Source organism: Nelumbo lutea, chromosome 1, assembly GCF_056320005.1.
Source record: "Nelumbo lutea isolate HS-2025 chromosome 1, American lotus-T2T, whole genome shotgun sequence".
Classification (NCBI taxonomy): domain Eukaryota; kingdom Viridiplantae; phylum Streptophyta; class Magnoliopsida; order Proteales; family Nelumbonaceae; genus Nelumbo; species Nelumbo lutea.
Window position 1 is genome coordinate 57,070,645 of NC_142684.1, and position 6,696 is coordinate 57,077,340.

Consider the following 6,696-nt stretch of genomic DNA (forward strand, 5'->3'; position numbering starts at 1 on the left):
AATAAATTTTATTTTATTTATATTAAAAGAACTCAAGACCTAAAATAATTAAAGATCTTACTATGAATTGAAAAATAGTTGAGAAACAAAGAAAAGACATATTATATATATATATAATACATTTTTTGTTATATAATATGTTATCAAGTCGAGGTCGAGCTGAGGCTAGGCTTTTTTGAGAAAGCTTGAGCCTGGCCTGAAAAAAGTTGGGCTAGTTGTTTTGGCCCCAAGCCCAAGCCCAAGGGCCTAAATTCATGTCCAAGCCTATCTTGTAATGGGATGGCTCATTGGGCTACTTGGTCCATGAACAGGTCTACTGATAAGAATAACTTTTTGGAACATGGCAAATCAACAATATTAGATAGCATACCTTTAACAATATTAGAAATTATAATGTCAAGTCTAATAAGCTTAATTTTCTCACAACTAACTAAACAAAAAAAAAGAATAGATCTATCAAGTTTATTACTTAAGCTATCTAACATTCTTGATACAAAATCAAGAAAAGAACTTCCGTTTAGCTAACCACATAAACCCCAAGGTGAACCAAATCAAACAACCCTAGCGAACTTATAATATAAGAATATATGTTCAATAGATTCATCATTACTCTCACAAAAGACACAACTAACATCAACATCAAACCTTTTCTCCCTCATAATAGATCTTAATTCCTTTAAACTTTTTGAATAATCTCCATAAAAATAATTTAGATTTTGAATCAAAGGTCATTTTTAGCATTTCTTAATAAAGTTTTTCACCTAACAAAGCAACTAATAAGGAAAGTTCCTATTCCTTAAACACCTAGTCAATACCTAGGGCCACCATCACCAAGGCAAACCTCCATTCTCTACCACTCATAATCAATATCACACTCAGGCAATACAAGCATCCATATAACAAGGCATATTATGACAATACTTAGGCATTTATCAGCTAGCACATCTTCATGAAACAACCACCTCCTAGCCAATGTAGCACATTATTCATTATTTAAATTTTATTAATTCTTTTTTTGTCTCTTTTATGGGGGAGGGAGTGAAGAACTGAATATTTAAAAATGGGATCTAGTTCTTTGAAATTTTTAAGCATTACAACTATTTTGAATTTTTAGAGAATAACTAAGGGCATTTTTGTCCTTTAACTTGTTCAACCAATATTTAATAGTAGAAGGTTTTGATAGGTTATATAAATAAACACAAGTTATATGAAAGCATTTAGCACAAACCTTAGTGTATATGTAAGTAATTTATCCCTATTATTATTGCAAAATGGAAAAAAAATTGCGAGCATCCAAGGTGATAAAATTGAATTAGAAAGCAAGTTGGCTTTCAAGTCCTAGCTACCATTCATAAGTGATAACCATCTCAAAAACTACACAAAATCAATCATCTTAACTCATTAATCGTGGAACTATAAAATCGGTATATGATACAATGTCTCCCCAATATATGACAGGTAATTTTTTGTCATGCTAGTACCTATCTAAACATTTCTTTAATTTTTTTATAAAGAACTAGAAATTATAGTACTTACATAATGAGTTTATAGATTATACTGCAAGCTAAGACCACTATCATCACACACACAAGGTGTACAATATTTATAACATATAGTGCTTTTATGATAGAAGATTATAAAATATTTCTTCATATAGTACAATTTGCATACAAACAAACATGACTATAATTTAATGAGAATCCTACAAATTTGGACTTCTTTATGCTAGATTCTAATTTGCGAAAATACTGCACTCTAATAATTTATTGAGCACTCACATGCTGATTAATAGGGACCATGTGCCCAACATTTAAAACAACAACATGAGTCAAGCTCGCCCATTACTACACATGACCCGTGAATGATCTATTTACATTCCAAACCTTTCTCCTAGCCATTAGGAATTTCTCTTGATCATCCCATTTCAATTGATTTATCCATGCTTTATTGTCAACCACTCTAGCTTTTAAATCAAATTGTTCTTGGTATTGCAAGACCTTACTCTTATTTACCAATTCCTCCATCATGGATATTCCGTTCTTCATATGATCTTCTATCAAAGCTTTACTTACATCATTATTGCATGCTTTTTGAATCAAACTCTTTGCACCCAAAGCCGTCATTACCTCTTATTCAACAAGAAATTCATTAACCCACTCAGTTAAATAGCGATATTTCCTCATAAGGTAAAAAAGAGTAGCTAAACCTTTCATTTCCTTTAACTGGTGCATGAAATCCTTATTTGCCTTAGTTGCTATATTTTCGCTCTTGGGCTAGTCTTGTAGCCTCAACTTGAAGTTCTTCAAGCTTGATCTTTTGTTTTTCATTAATTAAACTCGAGAAATATACAATTGTGGGAATTGTAGCCAATTGGGTTATAAAGTCAGAACACCCATTACCAGTTGCAACTCCCTTTAAATTCAATTTGTGGAGAATAAATACAAGAGAATTTCATCATAGAATATTAGACCCAATTGCAGGAATATACTTTCCAACATAGCTCTCACCGGTGATATAAATTGGGTGACTTAAAAATGGGTTTAATGACATAAATGCATTGAATGCAATGAAAAGATGGTCGACAATAGTATTCGTATCCTTGGTCTTTTTTAAGGTGTTGAATCAATACTATAACTAATTCCAGTTGGATTGCCAAGAAAATGTAAGCCAAATTTACAATTCCAAGCACTAGGATTTGGTTTCAAATTTAGGTTAAATTGCAAGAAGTCTTCCTCACTGGGGTGTTCAAAATCCATGATCCAAGGGTTGATTTCATAAAAGTTGCCAAGCAAGGAAGTGCAACTTGAGCCACCTTGGATCCAAATGCATAGAGGTGTCTAAGACAAAATTAAAAATGGACTTTGCACTTTATAAAATGCATAGTACATGCCAGAACTAGACTTCAAATTGATTCATAGGTATTCACTTTTGGTGGGAATGGCTTTTTTGGGAAGACAAAGGCATTGGCCAAAGAAGTGCAGGAAAAGGAAAAGATAATGAGGCATAAGAGTCTAGTGGTGAAGTTGGGATTTAACTCCATTTGTATGTGCTATTTGGTTCAATGATCTAGGTTGGTTTCTTTGCAGAATGGCACCTACACATGCATGTAAGAGATTGGTAGTTGTTATTAGTAACAAGTGCTTTTATAAGATAAATTATATTTAGATATATATCTTTTTAGATTAAAAAAGTTATGACCATTAAGAAATTAACATTGCTACATGTACCCAAAACCAAAACAACAAACAATAAAAATGAAATATGATGTAAAATCTTATCCAATGATCACAAAGGTTGTCTTTTAGTGTCAAATTTGGAGTTGTATTTTCTAAAATGTTGGTTAACAAAAAATAATATTTTTAAAATACTCAATCTACGAACCATGTTATCAAGGGTTAAGACCCTAATTTAATGGATCACACTAGAAGATTGAATGTGTCAAAAACCAACTTATAAATGAATATTTTTCAAGCATCTAGCTGTAATGTAAATTTAGAATTGTAACACTTTTTTTTTGTCCATATAATTACAATAAATTATTACTTAGTGGAGTTATTCTAATCATATTGAATATTTGTTTTGATAGACTCTAAAAGGGTCACCATTGAGTAATAGATATTCATCCTACATTACATTCTCTTTTCTTGGTTGTTGTTATTATTTTTCTTTTAAATAATGATACGTATCAAGAAACTATCGATTATATATCATATTCAAATTCTTATATTTGACAAAATATTTTGTAGTTTATCTTTAATTATGTAGATCCTTGATTGGAAGGCACTTGTAAACTTGCCAATTGCCATTATAATAGATGACATTCTAAACTACTACATTTTTGTTCATTAATTCTTGGAGGGAGTGGTCAAGTACCATTCAAACCATTAGCTTCTTGCATTCCTTTTGTTGTTTATTTATTTATTTTATGTATGTAGGAATTTTATTAATAGTTGAAAATTGATGCAGTCCATGTTGAGTTAACCTTTATCAATGAGCATATAATTTGTGTTGCAGAACATTGGATGACATTTTAAATTTAAGTTTTACTAAAATTATATTAAAGATTTGTCAATGTTGATGTTTTCCTTATTTATGCTCAAATGTGATAGAAAATTAATGAAATAATTAATTATCTCAATAAAAAAGTGAATAAGTACATAAAAGGAAGCTATTATATTAAATGAAATATCAGCAAAATGTAGTAAATGAAATTTATTAATGGAAACATAAGAGATATAATTGAACCTTTTTAATTAGAATACATCAAAGACATCAAAATTATATGTTAGAATATTTTCTATTAATCAAAAAGCACAATCTTACCCTTTTGATGGATATTGGAGAAAGATATGGTAGAAAGATAGATACAACGAGGGGATTTAGATCAAATTGTTCTTACAATATCAATCATAATAGATTGAGATCATTTGAAATGGCCAAACTCACATTATTCTTATATAGAAGATAAATGAAAAGGCTTTGGAGGGTAAATTTTCTAGTTTTCTTCTTTTCCTTTTATCTACAAGTCTTCATAACTAGGATATGAGTTGCTATGAATTGTAAGTTGTTTTTTCAGTACCAAATTTGCATCACATAAGACTGTTGCTATGGAATTGTAAGTTGTCTCTTCATTAACTACACCAAAACTGGGTTTCCTTGAGGTGTCTTAAAGTTTGCAAAATGAGCATATTGAGTATACCTAATTGATCAAATATATACCATATTATAAAAAAAATTAGTTCTACATCTAGTTTTGATATATTTTTTTAGCCATATCAATGCCTAAAATAAAAACATAGAAAAAATTATTTGTAACAAATGAGTTTTTTTTTTTTTTTTTCTTTCCATTTTCAAAACTGGAACTAAAAACATATTCTTGATTTTCTAATTTAAAGAACATGTTCTCACCTATTCTAATATCATGTCCATATATTTGCTTTTGTTTTAATGATGGTTTAAAAAATATGATTTTTTTTTCAAACCACATGAACTTATTTTTCTGATTTTCAAAACAAAAACATGTTTTTTCCGAATTTGGCAATTTCAAAAACAAATGCAAAAAAAAAAAAAAAATTATGTTATAGAACACTTCCTAAGAAAAACAACTTTGTTTATGGATAAAAAATGTTTTGAGACCAAAAGAAAGGCTTATATGGGCTATTTGTCATTGCCTCTTTAAAACACTAAAATTTCTTAAACACCAACAAAATCAAGGCCAAACTATGAATAAAACAACAATATAAAATAGGAGTTGGTATCTATTCAATTAGAACCTCTATCCATATCCCATATCAACTTTTATTGCTACTACCTGACCACTCCCTCTCTGCCATGCTTCATAAAATGCAAAATTTCATGAATAATAGCATTATTTGTCATTTGCCTATTAGGAACAAACACATTTTCATAGTGTGAAATATACTTATCCAAAAGAGGCTTTTCAAGTGATTAGTTAAATTTTTGAAAAAAAAAACTTTATAAGCAACATTACATAAACTAATAGGTGTAAAATTTCATCTTATTAACAATTATTCTTCTAACATGATAAAAGTACAATGAAATCTCCTAAGGAATTTCTTATAAACAACAAAACCCTTGACATAATCCACAATATCATTCTTTACACATCCCAAAAAAATTGAAAATTATGAATGCCATTAGGTCCTAAAACTTTAAAGCTTTATATTGTCAAATTTCATTGCTATATATCTACCGGGATCCATCAATCAAGTACTTTTTTTTGGGGTATTTTTGGTGATATGCCCAAATCCCTCATAGGGGCCGTTTGAATAGCACAACACCACATGACCACTCCCCAAAGTTCATGGTTGCAAAAATCAAAATTTCCAACTAATATACCAATCAACCAAGTGCATGGAGGGTTACTTGTGAACCATGCTAAAGTTATTAGCAACTTTATTGATTTCCCTACAAAAAGTTGGCACTTCTTGTCACTAGTTAATGAAAACTTTTTTTTTTTTCTTCTAAGATTATCAATGTTCTCTCACAAATGGCACATAAAAACAATATCATTGGCATTGCAAAATATGCTAAGTATTATACCTTGGGTCCCTTCTAGTATATAATAATGGTGATGTGAGTTGATGTTAATCCACTATCTTAAATACGAAAAACAAAAATATTTTGAAAAAAAAAATAGAGAAATTGATCCAACCCAAACCCAACCTGACTTGCACCCTAACCTAACTTATGACATCTCGGCTTGCGTCACTTCAAGGTATGGAACTACAACCAATCACAAACGCATATATATGAAAAGATTTATGCAATCGAACTTGTAAATCCAATTATTAACCAAGAAGAATTTAAATATAATGGTGCACATCAATGTGACTCATGCCCAATATATTATTATATTATTAGCTTATTTATAAAAAAAAATTATTTTGAACCCTAAATGCCAATTTAAGCAATCAGGTGACAAGACAATATATACTATCAATCATTTTTCTGGGTTTTTTATCGTACTGCCCATCCAACAAATCTTATATTTACTGTATAATTGGGGTAGGTATTGATGTTATAGGTAGAGTTATTTGAAATTTTGAATTATTATAAATCTACAGTTGAATTATGGTCCAAGTGACCCTACATTACAAATTACTTTCCCCTCTCCAAATAGGAAATTTGCATTAGTATCATCAATGCTTGTCCACGCTTCCCCACAAATAATAC

General features: G+C 29.9%; 1 pseudogene; it reads right to left on the bottom strand.

The window, feature by feature from the left end:
• Positions 1-1,649: 1,649 nt before the first annotated feature.
• On the bottom strand, positions 1,650-3,040 carry LOC148874686 (serine carboxypeptidase-like 50; annotated as a pseudogene).
• Between the last annotated feature and the right edge of the window lie 3,656 nt (positions 3,041-6,696).